Genomic DNA, 14,285 nt, shown 5'->3' on the forward strand with positions numbered 1-14,285 from the left:
GTTCGCTGAACCTATTGTGGCAATCATTTCACAATTTATGTAAATCACACCAATCACACCAGTATGCCTTATACAGTGATGTGTGTCAATTATTTCTCAATAAAACTGAAAAAAAAGTAATGATCCCCAGCTTCTAAGAATTATCCTACCTAATAATGAAAAGTTTAGGAGCAATTCTGTCAAAGTTCAGAACAAACCCATGACTAAATATTAGAACAAAATATGAGCATTTTAAACGGCTGGAACAAGATCAATGTACAAAAATCAATACCTTTTCTTACCAACATTAGTCAACTAAGCACGAAAAAAAATTAAAAGATCATTTTATATTAGCCAACACCAAAAAGAAATTTCTATAATTACCTAGGAATAACACAACAAAATGAGAGAAACATTTTTGTTTTTATTTTGGTTTGCAGAATACGATCTTTGTTGAAGAAAAATAAATGGATAGGAAGACTATATTTTTAAGATGATAAGTTTCATATTTATAATAATCAATTCCAAGCAATCCCAACAGAAGTTTTATGAAAGTTAACAGTTTCTAAAACTTAGAAGAATAAATAAGCAAGAAATTCCAAGGCAATTTTGAGAAAGACCAAAGTGGATGGAGAAGTTTGTCCTATCTCATATCAAACATAACAGCACTGGGATTAGAGCAGAGTGGTCTGGGGGCAAACAGAGTCACAGAGACCAATGGAGGAGGGCAGGCAATGCAGAGACATGTCCCTATGCGTGCATGTGTGCATGAGCATGAGAGACAGAGAAAGAACTACGAGGCAGAGGAAAGAGGGAAAGAGGGAAAGAGGCAAAGAGGGAAAGAGAGAGAGAGAGAGAGAGAGAGAGAGAGAAGGAGGAGGGAGGAAAAAAGGGAGACAGGAAGAGAATTTGATATATGAATGTGGCAGGTGCTATTAATTTTCGATCTAACACCCATTCTCCTTGTTAGTTCACAGGTACTTGCTTTTGTCCCTGGCTGCAATGTACTCAGCCCCATCTAATAAGTCATGATTGGTCTAAGCCAATCAAGGCAATTCTGATTTCTGCATCACCAGCTTTTCTTGCAGCTGAGTGTCCAGATAACCAGTTTCTTCCCTCTCTACAAGTAGCCCCAAAATTGCAAAAAAGAAATCTGCTGGGCTACTTTAAGTGAACATTTTGCTTTTCTAACAAAAGGGGCATGCAGAGAATTCCCTATTCTCACCTTGAAAGGGATGCAAAAGGGAAGCTGTGCCTATGATCATGAGGGAAATGTAAAGAGAACTTGAGGGGCGCCTGGTTGGTTCATTCGGTGGAGCGTGCGACTCTAGATCTCGGGGCTGTGAATTCGAGCCTCACGTTGGGTGTACAGATTACTTAAAACTAGAATTTTTTTAAAAGATTTTATTTATTTGAGAGAAAGTGAGAAAGACCACAAGCCAGGGAAGGGTGGAGGGCGAGGGAAGAGCAGACAGGAGTCTGCTGTGGGGCTCGATCCCAGGACCCTGGGATCATGACCTGAGCCGAAGGCAGCCGCTTAATCGACTGAGCCACCCAGGCGCCCCTAAAACTAGAATCTTAAAAAAAAAAAAAGAAAGGTGCTGTCCTGACATCATCAAGCAGCCACCCTGAGGCTAGCACTGACTCTGGACTCTCTGTTGAGTAAAAGAAGAGATATTTTCAATGAAGCCCCTGCTAGTTAACTTGCCTGTCATTTGAGGTTGATAGCATGGCTATCTGACAGAATGATAACCGCGGGGAATTTCCCAAATTTGTGGAAATCCAGGGGGGGAGAGGACAATAGTATAAAATAAGTAGGCAGTACATTTGGAAAAAATACAATTAGACCCCCTACATCCTATCATTTGCCAACAAATTCCACATGAGTTAAATACATATAGATAAGAAATAAAGTGATAAACCACCAGTGAAAAGTGGAGGCGAATATGCTTATGACCTTGAGGTAGGAAAGAGAGCTGGAGGACCTGCTTGAGGTTGACCATATTCCGTTCCTCTTCCTCAGGGCACACATTTCCAGATTACATTTCCTGGTCCCCATGCAGTTGTGTGTGGCCATATGACAAAGTTCTGGTCAATGGAACCTGACATGGAAGTGATGTGGGCCATTTCTAGGACTGACCCTAACCCCTCCCTGCCCTGGATCTTCCACTTCTCTCTTATCTCTCATTTGCTAGCTCACTAGAGAGGATTCCCTGGAAAGTGTGAAACCCTGGTGGATGATGAAGCTACTGCATGGGAGTGTGAATCTGGGCTTTCCATGCTACACACATTGAGCTGACATGGCGAGAAATAAGGCTGTATTGTTTCAACGCACTGGGATTTGGGGGAATGTTTGTTGTAGCATTTAGCCTGCCCTAACTAATACAGGAAGCCTTCTTAAGGCAAAAAAGCCCATAAAAGAAAATTTTGATAACACTAATAATAGCAAAAACACAATTAATAAACAAACTTCTGAATGACAAAAAATACCATAAAATTGTCAAAGTTATATAGCAGAACAGGAGAAGATTTTGAAAAATATATAACGAATAGGGAGTTGGCATTCAGAATAGATGATGAACACTCCCAAATGATTAAAGACACATGGACCTTGGGGTGCCTGGGTGGCTCAGTCGCTAAGCATCTGCCTTCGGCTCAGGTCATGATCCCAGGGTCCTGGGATCGAGCCCCACATTGGGCTCCCTGCTCTGTGCTTCTCCTTCTACCAGTCCCCCTGCTTATGTTCCCTCTCTCACTATGTCTGTCTCTGTCAAATAAATAAATAAAGTCTTAAAAAAAAGACACACGGACCAATAAAAAAGCAGCAAATTATATGAATGTGCAATTTAAAGGAAATCCAAATGACCAATCAGCATGTGAAAAGATAATCAGCCTTAGTTAATAAGGGAAATACTAAGGTAACCATAAGCCATGCCTACCCACTCTTTACCCAGAAGACACCCAGAAGGCTCCCTTAAAAAATTAAGTTTGAAAACATGATTCCCGATGAGATGAACTGGGTACTTTTTTACACTACTATGGGGGTGGGGAGGTATGTTGGGCTAGCAATGAGGTCAATTGAGGACATTTTCTTTTTCAGTGTCTAAATTTTTTTAATGTGCATACTCTAACTCTACAATTCTGCCTCTCAGTATCTTCCTTAGAGTCAACCTTGCTCTATATAAGGATGTTCCTTGCAGCACAGCTAGAAATAAAAGAAACAGTTGTTTGTCAGTAGGAGGATGGCTGAATCAAGTATGACCCATCTAGAACATGACCAATCACATGGGTGTTAAAATGGAAATTTCTCTAAGGTACATGAGAATATCTATGTATTATAGTGTAATTTACAACTGCTAAAAGGAGAAAAAATCCCATGTAGACAAGTGTCTGAAGGAGGTACAGCTGCTGACTCTTATGGCCTCTCAGCGGTGTGAGGCTGTGGGAGGGAGTGGAGTGGGGTTTCCACTTCTACTTTATGGCCTTCTAAGCTCTTTGACCTTGTGCTCATGAAAGACACTATATCTTAAGCATCATTTTCCACTGAAGCTATTGAATAAGATAAGCAAGATACAGCAAGGGGCTGCACTAAAGTATGGAAGCAGAAATGAACAGGAAAAGAAGAGAAAGGTCCGGTTTGGTTGGCAATGTGCTGGGAGTTGAGAAGGAAAGGAGATGGTGTATAAGGGCATAAACCTTGGAGAAAGGTAGAGCCAAGTTTTGAATTTTTCTATTAAAAATTATTTAAATTTCACAAGTACAGGACAATTTCAGCTTTTGGAGTTTCGCTTTTGGAGTTGCATTTTATTTTTTATAGGCCCATATTAGTTGAATATCTATACATGCTTGTGACTGGTGCAATTTAGTGTGTTTTATCAAAATGTCTATCTTTCCAAATAGGACAGGCCAGTTTATCTAGACAAATAAACAAGCCAAAGGAAAAAAAATACCCCTATGGATGACATTATCCTAGATGACTCTGAAAACTTTAAGTAGATAACATTCAGATAAATGGATTTTTAAGAACACATCCAGCTTTCTATAATTAATTATCTGGCAACTCTGTGACCCAAAGTGTTACTCTACTAATTGTTCTTCTTGAGTTACCTGGGTTTTAAACTTTAGTAACGAGAAACACCTGCCTTAAGGTACAAATTCGTACCAATATGCAAACAAAACTAGGACAATGTACTTCTACTCCCTGGTTCTCATTGCTTCATCTTTGAAACAAGGTTAGCAGTTCCCATGTTATGTGGTTGTGCTGGAAGTTATGTAACAGTGTGCTGGGCTCATAGGGAGCACCAAAAAAGCTTAGGTATGATTATGATTGTTACTATCTATTTACTTCTTTGCCAACATGTTCTTAAACTAATAATTTTGGAAACCTAAAAAAACCCTCTGGAGTACCACTCTTCCAAAAATTTCCTTTTGGTAATTTTTGTATCATATTAAAAGAGCTTATAATTAAAAAAAGTTGTTTCTATATTGAAATAGATGAAGTTCAAGCTTATAGAATCAGCTGTTTGAGTCAAGAAAATGCCTCTTAAAGCAGAAAAGATATATGTCCACACTCCCCTGAGGAAAGAACACTGAAACCAATTTCACCCAAACACTAAGCATTGGCTTGAGACTCAATGACAAGCATTGCGGCTCTGGAGGAAACAGTCACAGCAAGTCTGAAGCAATTGATTTTCAACAACAAAAAATTCTTTTGCCATTGGTCAAGAATGGAGTACTTTTTTCTGAACTGCACACTGTCCCCACAAATAAGCTGCCTCTGAGTTCAGCCCTCTCTAATCAACTGTCAAGGATGTAATCACAGCTGCCAGAAAAGGGGAACCAACACAGAACAGGAATCAAGAAAGGAAGATTATCTTTGTAAAAAATATATTTATTCATTTATTTTTGAGAGAGACAGAGCGAGCATAAGTGAAGGAGGGGCTAGAGAGCGAATCTTTAAGCAGACTCCCTGCTAAGTGTGGAGCCCAATGTGGGACTCGATCCCACAACCCATGAGATCATGACCTGAGCTGAAACCAAGAGTTGGACACTTAACATACTGAGTCACCCAGGCTCCCCGAAAGGAAGATTATCTTAAAGATTATTAAAGAATGGGGAAGAGGGAGAAAGAAGATGAGAAGCAGAGAAAGAAATGAAGGAAAGCTCAGTTGAGAAGCACATCTCCAAGTACAATCAACATTATACATTTCATTGATGTTGTATCAGTTAGCTATTGCTATGAAACAAATTACTCCAAAATTTAGTGACTTGACACAATGTATTTATTATGTCACAATTTCTATGGTTAGGTATCAGGGTGTGCCTAGCTGGGTTACTTGACTCTGTCTTTCCTAAATTGTAACTAAAATGTTGGCTAGGGCTGCAATCTTGCATGAAGGCTCAACCAGGGAAGGATCTCCTTCCAAGTTCACTCATGTGGTTGTTGGCAGATTCATTTCTTGAGGGTCAATGAACTAAGAATCAATTTCTTGCTACATGAGATTTTCCACTGGTCAGACTGCAAGGATTAGAGAGAGCATGTGCACGAGGGAACTTCCAGTCTTTTGTATCCTGATCTTGGAAGAGGCAGCCCATCATGTCTGTTGTATCCTGTTTATTGGGTGCTATTTACTAGGTGCAGCCCCCACAGAAGGACAGGGAACAACATAAGGATGTGGTTGTCAGGAGGCAGGAATTATTGGGAGCCATGTCAGAAGCTGCCTACCACAGATGCCCCTGCAGCATCTACATGAGGGCTCAAATTCATTGTGCAAGCCAAAAGGCAGCATCTTGCGATGGTGCTACATGATCACTTCTAATTTGTCAGCCATCTTTTTTTTTTTTTTTAGATAATTGTTATAGAAAAATTTATTCTAAACTTGAAAAAAAGGCAAAATGGTTATTTCTTGAATTTTTGATATCCTGCTAAAACACTGACTTATTATAAGCCTATTTGATCCTATTCTGAAACTCTTGAGAAGTGTCACAACTACTTATCCAACAATTAACAACCGATAAAGATGCAGAGGGTATATAGCTCTGTAAAATTAGAGACTAACTTGCAGAAATTAATAAATTATGATTTTTATTGCCCTCAGTTAAAATGTAAAACCCAGATAAGGTATTATCTTATTGCCCTCTAGAGAGTCAGCTTAACTTAGCATCTTATTTCTGTATTTCTTTTCCAGTTGACTTTATAAATTCTAGTTACTCAAATGTACTTGGAGCCAAACCAAGTTTGCTTTTTTTCTATAACAATTATCTAAAAATAATGATGGCTGATGAATTATAAGTGATCATGTAGCACCATCATAAGATGCTGCCTTTTGGCTTGCACAATGAATTTGAGCCCTCATGTAGATGCTGTCGGGGCATCTCTTTTTGCTGGTTCATTATCAATAAGTAAAATTAAGTTTTGTATATGCTAACAAATGATTTTGTGTGAGAACTGGGCTTTGCATGTTCTAGGAATACCCCACAAGGTACAGAGGAAATTTAACAAAGCACTGGAAAATGATCCCTATAGAAACTGCTCCCCGGGCATTATCATAAGTGGCCAACCCACATGCATATGTTCGTGGTGGCACAATGTCCATGTGGATAGCAGGCCTCTCTGGTTACAGAAGATTCAAGAACTGCCCCTGAGTATGTAAGTCCCTTAAGAATTGATATTCATTCTTTCTCACTGGGGACTGTGCCTCTTTTATATGGCTCAGCACCTGGGCTTTGAGGAGGAGGCCCTGAAGCAGAATCCTGGTTACCAGGGTTTCCTGATTGGTGATGCCAACAAGCCCACCCTGAAGTACACACACTGCCATGGGTCTACAGAAAAAGCCACATACATAAATCTTACCTGTGAAGGTGCAGCTAATATGGAGAAATATGTTGACCAAGGAAAGAAAGATCTAGAATATGATATACTATATACTTTAAAGTATCAAAACCTAAATGATCTCCCTGAATTCCTCTGGGAGACTCAGTCCACACAGATTCTTGGAAGACCACAAAGAGACAAAGGACACAACTGCATTCTAGAAGATTCTATGGCTTGAAAGGAAGCTATAGGGGTGGGGAGGTTTGGATCACATGGAAAGAATGCAGAGGTAAGAATAGTATATGACAGGGCACCTGCCCTTGGCAGGGACACTGGATCTAGATCTGAGTGAGTACAGAAAGCCTGGGCTGTGGCTCTCAACCTGAGCCTGGGCACCCCTGGGGCACATTAAGTTTTGTCAAGGGGACATGAGTGTGGAACACTTTCAAACAATCAATCTTCAAATTCTCAAGTCTGTATATAATCTAACATAAAATTTGTCTGTGGGTAAGATGTCTGCCCTGCAGGTTCTTCTTTCCCATACCCTACATCGCTCTGGAGTGGAAACCTCCAGATGCCACACAAAGGGGCAGCCAATGAGTCCTCACACTAGATCTCCCCAGGAGCCTCTCTGTCATCCATCTCATTAAGAGACTTTTCTCTGATATATTTTATTTTGTATTTAATTATGCTGTTTTGATTATCTTTATACTAATCAATACTATAAACAGTATCAATAGCAAGCCCCATGGAATATTTTAACATATGTATGTGTATATATATATAGGTCTGTGTAACAAACATACACAAACAAATATGCAAAAAACAGGTGACAGAATAATCAGTGAATGTTTTTCTTTTTCTTAGTGAATGTCTTTCTAGAAGAAAATTATGATAAAGTTTTGTGGGGAAGGTGGAATTTCTATTCCTATTTCTATATGAATTCAAGGAGGAAACAAAATGGTATAAAATTTCAAAGTGAAGGAAGAATCCATGTATTCTGTATTTTGAATGGGTGGTCTTATATTTGTGTATATTTGTGTATATTTATTTATTTTTAAAGATTTTATTTGAGAGGAGAGAGAGAGCAAGCATGAGGAGGTGTATAAAAATATACACCTCGACTGTGTATATTTTTAAAAAATGATAGGTCTGAATAAAAAGTACAGCATTTTAATTGTAATAACAGTATATATATATATATATGTATATACTTATCACGGTGAGCACTGTGTAATGTATAGTGTTGAATCACTATGTTGTACGCTTGAAACCAATATATTATATGTCAACTATACTTCAATAAAAAAGTGACGTATCGGGGTGCCTGCGTGGCTCAGTCGGCTAAGTGTCTGCCTTTGGCTCAGGTCATGATCCCAGGGTCCTGGGATGGAGCCCCCATTTTGGGCTCCCTGCTCAGCAGGGAGCTTGCTTCTCCTCCCTCTGCCACTCCCCCTGATTGTGCTTGCTTGCTCTCTCTCTCTCTGTCAAACAAATAAATAAAATCTTTAAAAAAAAGTGACACACCTCTGCTGTTTTAAAATGTCATTATTTACAATATGTTAGAAATGATATCTTTGTCCCTATTTAAATTTATAATGCAAAATGTTAAATGTGCACTCAGATGTGCACCCACAAGCACAGGATGTCAGGACTAGCTGAGGGACTACCTGGGTCACATGCAGACCTATCTGTGAGTATCAGAAGAAAGGCTTGTGAACACAGCCAGCTAGCGCCCACAGTTTCTGGAGCAAAACTGGGTGCCAGGGGAAAAGCCTCTGGTCTGACAGAAAGGCCAGGAGAGGGTCTGAGGGCCAAGGAACAACGGCACAGGAGGAAGCTCAGGCGGGACTGGGGTTAACCAGCCCTGTCACCCAGTTGGGAGGTAAGATATAGCCAGTGGCCAGTCTCATTTCTCAGTGAGTTTCAAGTGCCTTTGGTGGGCACAGTAAGCTTTAATTCTGGGCACATAAAAAATGTGAAAAACAGACCAAAAATAATAAATCACAGCTTTCAGGGCTTGACCCAGGGGATACAACCCCACCAACCACAAAATGACCTCCAGAGCAGCACTATGCTATTTCACAGTGCAGTTGTTCATAATAACTGAGTCAAAGTGTGCGGGAGGACAGGGGAAAGGGAGCTGAAAGTCACCGCTCACTATGAGCTGTGCGTCCACACCTGCCTAGGCCCTCATACTTACAACCATGATTTCTAGCATTCTTACCAGGTGTCACAGCTCTGGGTACTTCTCATGAATTAACTCACTTTGTCCTCACTTGAGCCCCGTGTGGAGGGCACCACCATCACCATCCCCATTTCAGAGATGAGGAAACTGAGGTCTACAGAGCTGATCCACATGTAGCCCCCAGCCTGGCCTTGGTGTAACCAGGAGTTGGGCTCAAGCTCTATGGATTGAAACCACATCGGCACATCCCTGGCAGCCCCAGTGGACAGGAAACCTTAGCTCCATCCTTGGGAGAGGAGTGGCTGCAGTGTTGCTGCTCACCCTCCTCCGCCATCTGCAGCTTCCGCTACTCAAGGAACAAGTGTGGATTTCAATGTGTTTCCATTTAAAACAGTTCAGGGAACACATTAGGACACGGAGAGGGACAGCCCCATATGGGCCTCATGGGCTTTGGCATTTGCTCTATGCAGCCCTCCTCTGCCATAACTGTGAGAGTAGACCCTGAGGGTCAGGAACGGGTCTTCTATGTGGAACCCCCCCCGTGCTGAGATGCACCAGCAGAAGAATGAGGGTAGAAGAGGGAGGTGCCCTTCAACACTCAGTACCTGGAACCAAGGGAAACACCATTCCTGGGAGGCCTACCCAAGAGGGAATGCTGTCCCCACTGGGCAGATGGGAAACTATGGCCACCCAGCTAGAAAATGGGGAGTAAGCACCGGATCCCAGACCCCAGAACCAGAGAGACCATGGGCTAGCGCTTCACACAGATGGAAGGACAAACCTGTCTCACCCAGCACACCCATACTTTTGCTCCACATTTGACACCAATGAGCAGAGCCCGGTTGCCCAGGCAGACATCAGGCCCTGGGTTCTGCTGTCCCTCTCACAGCCTGGGTGTGCCACCTAGCCCCGGGGCTGCTCCAGGACCCACATTCCATCCTTCCTGGGGAGGTTACGGCCCACTGTGTGTGGGCATGACGTGGAAAGACATGGCGCCATGATCACACCTGCCACAAAAGAACATGAGCTCCTGGGACCCAGGTGGGACTTGGTGTGGCTCTTGGGGCAACGGCTGCAGGACCCCCAGGAACAGGGAAGTAAAGCAAGCATGAAGACGGAGACTCAAGGACTGACCCAGGGCCACCAAGGAGGTCCCCCCAGTAAGGCCCAGGACCTGAAGCCTTGGGGAGGGGCTTCTCTACAGGGAGCTTTTTTCCTTGGCTTCAAACTGTTTCCATGTCAGTCTCAAGCATGCAGGTTAGGAGTATGCTACTCATTTAAGACCAGATAACTCAGGTTTCCAAGTAGACAGAATTTCACAGAATGCACTTGAAGAACAGAAAAAAGGCAGCCCTGATATTTCCACCCACACAGTCAAAAGGCACCCAAGTGATTTCCTCTGTGTTTTTGCAGAACTGCAGATTTGATTTTTAACTGTGCTTCACTCAACCTGTAAACCATTATGTTGCCCGCACCACTGTCCCTTCTCCGAGGAGCTCATCAAGGGGACACAGAGACAGGCAGAGGATCCCTGGCCTGCGAATGGCTAAAAGGGAGGAAAACAGAAGGAGGAGGTGGTGAGCCTTCTGGGGGACTTCAGGTTGGTGCCCAAGCAGAGGTGTTACCTCCGGGTCTGCAGGGCCCATTCTCTGCCCCGGCTAACCTCAGGCTGGCTGGGCTGGCATCACCGAGAAAGCAGGAGAACAGGTTACATGTCAGGGCCATCCCTCAAGCTCAGCCTAGCAAGCCAGAAGCCAGGAAACATGCTGGATACAGCATGCATGCTTCCAGAAGCCCTGCTTTATGAAAGCCAGCCCTCTTGGGGAAGAAATCTAGGCAAGTAACATTTTCAGATACTCCAGCTAAAAATGTTCTCCAAGGGTAATCTTTTTTTTTTTTTTTTTTTTTTTTAAGACTCAGCCTAATCCATGCCCATGTATAGCTCAAAAACTAACATGTATATTCACAAGCTATTTTCTTGGTAGAATTCTCCAAAGATTCTCAAAGAAGATTCCAAGGCAAAGGAGCTCAAATAAAGCCACAGTGACCTGATCTAAACAGAAAGAAACCTAATCATCTTCAAACAATCAGTTGCTAGTGACTGAAAGGCAAAACTGTCAGCAGACTAGGGAGATCCAGGCCTAGCCAGGGGAAGGAGCCAAGCAACGAAGAGTGTTAGAAATAACCAGAATGGTGGAGTGGACGCCATTAGGATGCTATTCACTGATGCATGCTTCCTGTTGTGATGATGTCACTTCTCTATGCCACCTTCTAACTTTAGGGACTTAAAAATATGACCACTCACATCCTGGGGTACCTCTGCCCTGTCACTCAGGTTTATCAGCATTTTTTGCCAAAGGTCTTATTCAGCTTTTGGGGATTACAGAAGATCTCGGGAGTGAAGCAGCATCCGGAGGCATGCAGCCTGTCCTTTTGCCACTGATAATAATTAATAGCTAATACTTGGTGAAGCCAACCGTGGGCTCCATCCCTACCAGACACCCCATGCAATGGTTACCCATTGCCTCCTAATTTTAATCATGAGGACACTGAGGGTTTATGAGATGAAATATTTGCTCAAGGTCACCTAGTGAGTGTGTGTCAGAGACGGGATGCATACTAGACATGCATCCAGACGGTCTAATTTCAGAGTCCTTCCCTTGACTGCTTTGATATTCTCCCTTGTGTGGCGGCTCACAACCGTGGAAAAATGAAAAAAATAATGAAACCATTTGACAGGGAAGGAAGACCGTGGTGCTAATGAACTGGTTAGTTAAAAATCATAATACAACCTTCAGTGGATGCTAAAATGGGTGAAAATGAGCTAGACAAGAGAATGTTCACATGGTCTCAGAGTTCACCGCACTGATTACTTATTAATTACAAGGAATAAAATAACAGTAACTTTATAAAGGACAGCTCTGGGAGAAACCACCTGAGCCAGGTGAACAAACTCGTCTTCACCAGCACCAGGTCACACTGACATGCTGAACCCACGGATGTGGTGTAAACACACAAAATGTGGGCCTGAACCTAAGCATGAAGAAACAGCCAGACAAATCCATACTGTGAGACTCTCCTCGAAACAAATGGCTTAGGTTCTTCAGAAATGTCAAAATCACCAAAGATAAAAGCAAAAGCAGTGTTCGGCTTCGATTTAAAGAGACATAACCAAATTCAGGGCATGATGCTTAACTGAATGCTAGATAGGGGAACACAGCTATGAAGAATATTCTGGGGACATCCAGAGGTATTTGAATAGGAACTATATGTTGGATAAGATTACTTTATCAGTGTTAAATTCCTCAGTGATAACGGTGCTACCATTTTGAAGAAGAAAGCCTATGGATGTAGGAGATATTTCTCAAAGTATGTCATGATGTCTGCAACTTACTTTCAGATGATTCAGAGAGAAACACTGAACACACACATACATAACACACATGAGTACATATTCCATGTGTGTATATGTGTGTGTGTTTGTGGGTAAACAACTGGTAAATCTGAGTGAAGAATATATGAGTGTTCACTTTCCATTTTTAATAGATGTGAAATTTAGCAAAATGAAGAGCAGACAAAAAAAATAAATGTTTGTTCGAGGAGTCATAAGGCAAAAGAATTGCTATGCTATTAATCAACTAGATAAAAACAGCATTTTGAGACAAGAACTAAGAGGAAACATTAAAAAGGAAAATATGTGAAGGTGAAAGACGACTTTTGTTTAGATTACTCTTATAATACTTTACAAATCAATCACGATAGCAACAGAGGGCGATAGAATTACTTTATAAATTTTGTACCAGTATTAGTGTAAATCAAATCACTTTTCTGTTGTTCACTACAATCATTTTTTTTCGAGAATAATGTTTATCATTCTAAATGCAAATTATAGTACAATACGAAACTCTTTTCATAATTCTTTCTCAATGGATTTCAGGGAATAAATAACCCTATCCCTGGCTTTAGATCGGATTTCAGGCAATTTGCTCCAAGGACCAGTACAAGTTGGTCTGTTGCTAGAGGTGTTGACAGCACGTGCCCCTGTGGCACAGTTGCTAGGGGCCCAAGAACATGGGACTTACTTTTCAGACACCGTGATTCTCTGGAGGTGTGTGGTAGTCAGGCATCCAGGGCAACACTGCGCCGTCCCTGCTGGAAATGGCCCATTGTTGCCCCCGTAGATGGTGTGAGACTGCAGCCCCTGAGAACTCTGGAAAAAAGATGACAAGGATAAAAAAGGAATGTTCATAGTTCACGAAAAGTGAGAATTTAAAATCTAAGTTTTAAGAATATATTTTTTATATATTTAAAAGTTAAATGTAAATATTTCAAATTTAAAAGTGATTTTAAATATTCAATATGAACTTGAAATGGTCTTGAGAGTGAACCCCACATCCCTGAAATCCCCCTTCTTAACACACCATCCCACTCTTTAATTTTGAAATAAGCGCGGGCATCTGGAGGTAGGTCAGGATAAATGGGAAAAGTCTCCCCAATGGGTGACTGTGAGAAGTAACTGTGGATGAGAACACACAAGACGCTCATGTGCTATGCTCATGTTCCAGGAGAGGTGCACAGAGCTTCTCAGAGGGCCTCGCACACCAACTCCTGACTTCTGACATTCCATGAGAATCTCAGGTGGTGTGGTCTATGAGGAACCCTGAAGTTAGGAAGCCACTCGTAATCGCCACCCGGACCACGGGGAATCAAGGCGGTCATGGTGATCACCACACCCCGGTCCTGGCAGGGTGCATTGTGCTCCATATGAAGGGCTGGGTGTCATGAACAGCACTGTGAATGGAGAGGGTCCCTGTGGACCACACCTCAGTCCAGGTGGGTACACCTTGCTCCGCAGTATCTTGACTCCTGAGATCCACTCATATGCAATGTGGAGTTTTCTTGCAGGCATCGGAACCCTAAGATGCTCTTAAGCTTGGAGGCCTGTGACTTCACAGGTGAGTGGGGGGGGATTGGGTCACATCTGTGCACTCTACACAGACTGTACCACATGGGGTCCAGGAACCCCGCTTTCCTATATGATCACACCTAGGCTCTGGGTGAAGTCTGAGGATCCTGCCTGTGTCTATGAAATGTCTGTGGTGTGCCCCGAGGTCTGGGATGGTATGTTCTGTCCTGTAGTTTCTAAATACCCTGGGGCTCCAGACCCCTGGCTGGCTTCCCCTTTGATATCTCCCACCCAGATGGAGAAATCACCAGTCTTCATAAGCATAACTGCTTTACTTTCAACATTTCAAAGCTAATGCGATCACTCTCTCTTTTTGGTGTTTTTTACCTTTTCCTAAA

General features: G+C 42.3%; 1 protein-coding gene across 1 annotated transcript in view; it reads right to left on the minus strand.

Annotated features, from left to right (window-relative positions):
* OTUD7A (OTU deubiquitinase 7A) overlaps positions 1-14,285 on the minus strand; it is a 382,314-nt gene that overhangs the window by 182,816 nt on the left and 185,213 nt on the right. Inside the window, exon 2 of the mRNA XM_073882548.1 lies at positions 13,064-13,191. The gene's annotated coding sequence lies outside the window, so the exon portion shown is untranslated. The remainder of the gene's footprint in view (positions 1-13,063; positions 13,192-14,285) is intronic.

The sequence above is a fragment of the Callorhinus ursinus genome, unplaced genomic scaffold (genome assembly GCF_003265705.2).
Source record: "Callorhinus ursinus isolate GAN/ISIS: 27379988/994484 unplaced genomic scaffold, GSC_fseal_2.0 scaffold47, whole genome shotgun sequence".
Classification (NCBI taxonomy): domain Eukaryota; kingdom Metazoa; phylum Chordata; class Mammalia; order Carnivora; family Otariidae; genus Callorhinus; species Callorhinus ursinus.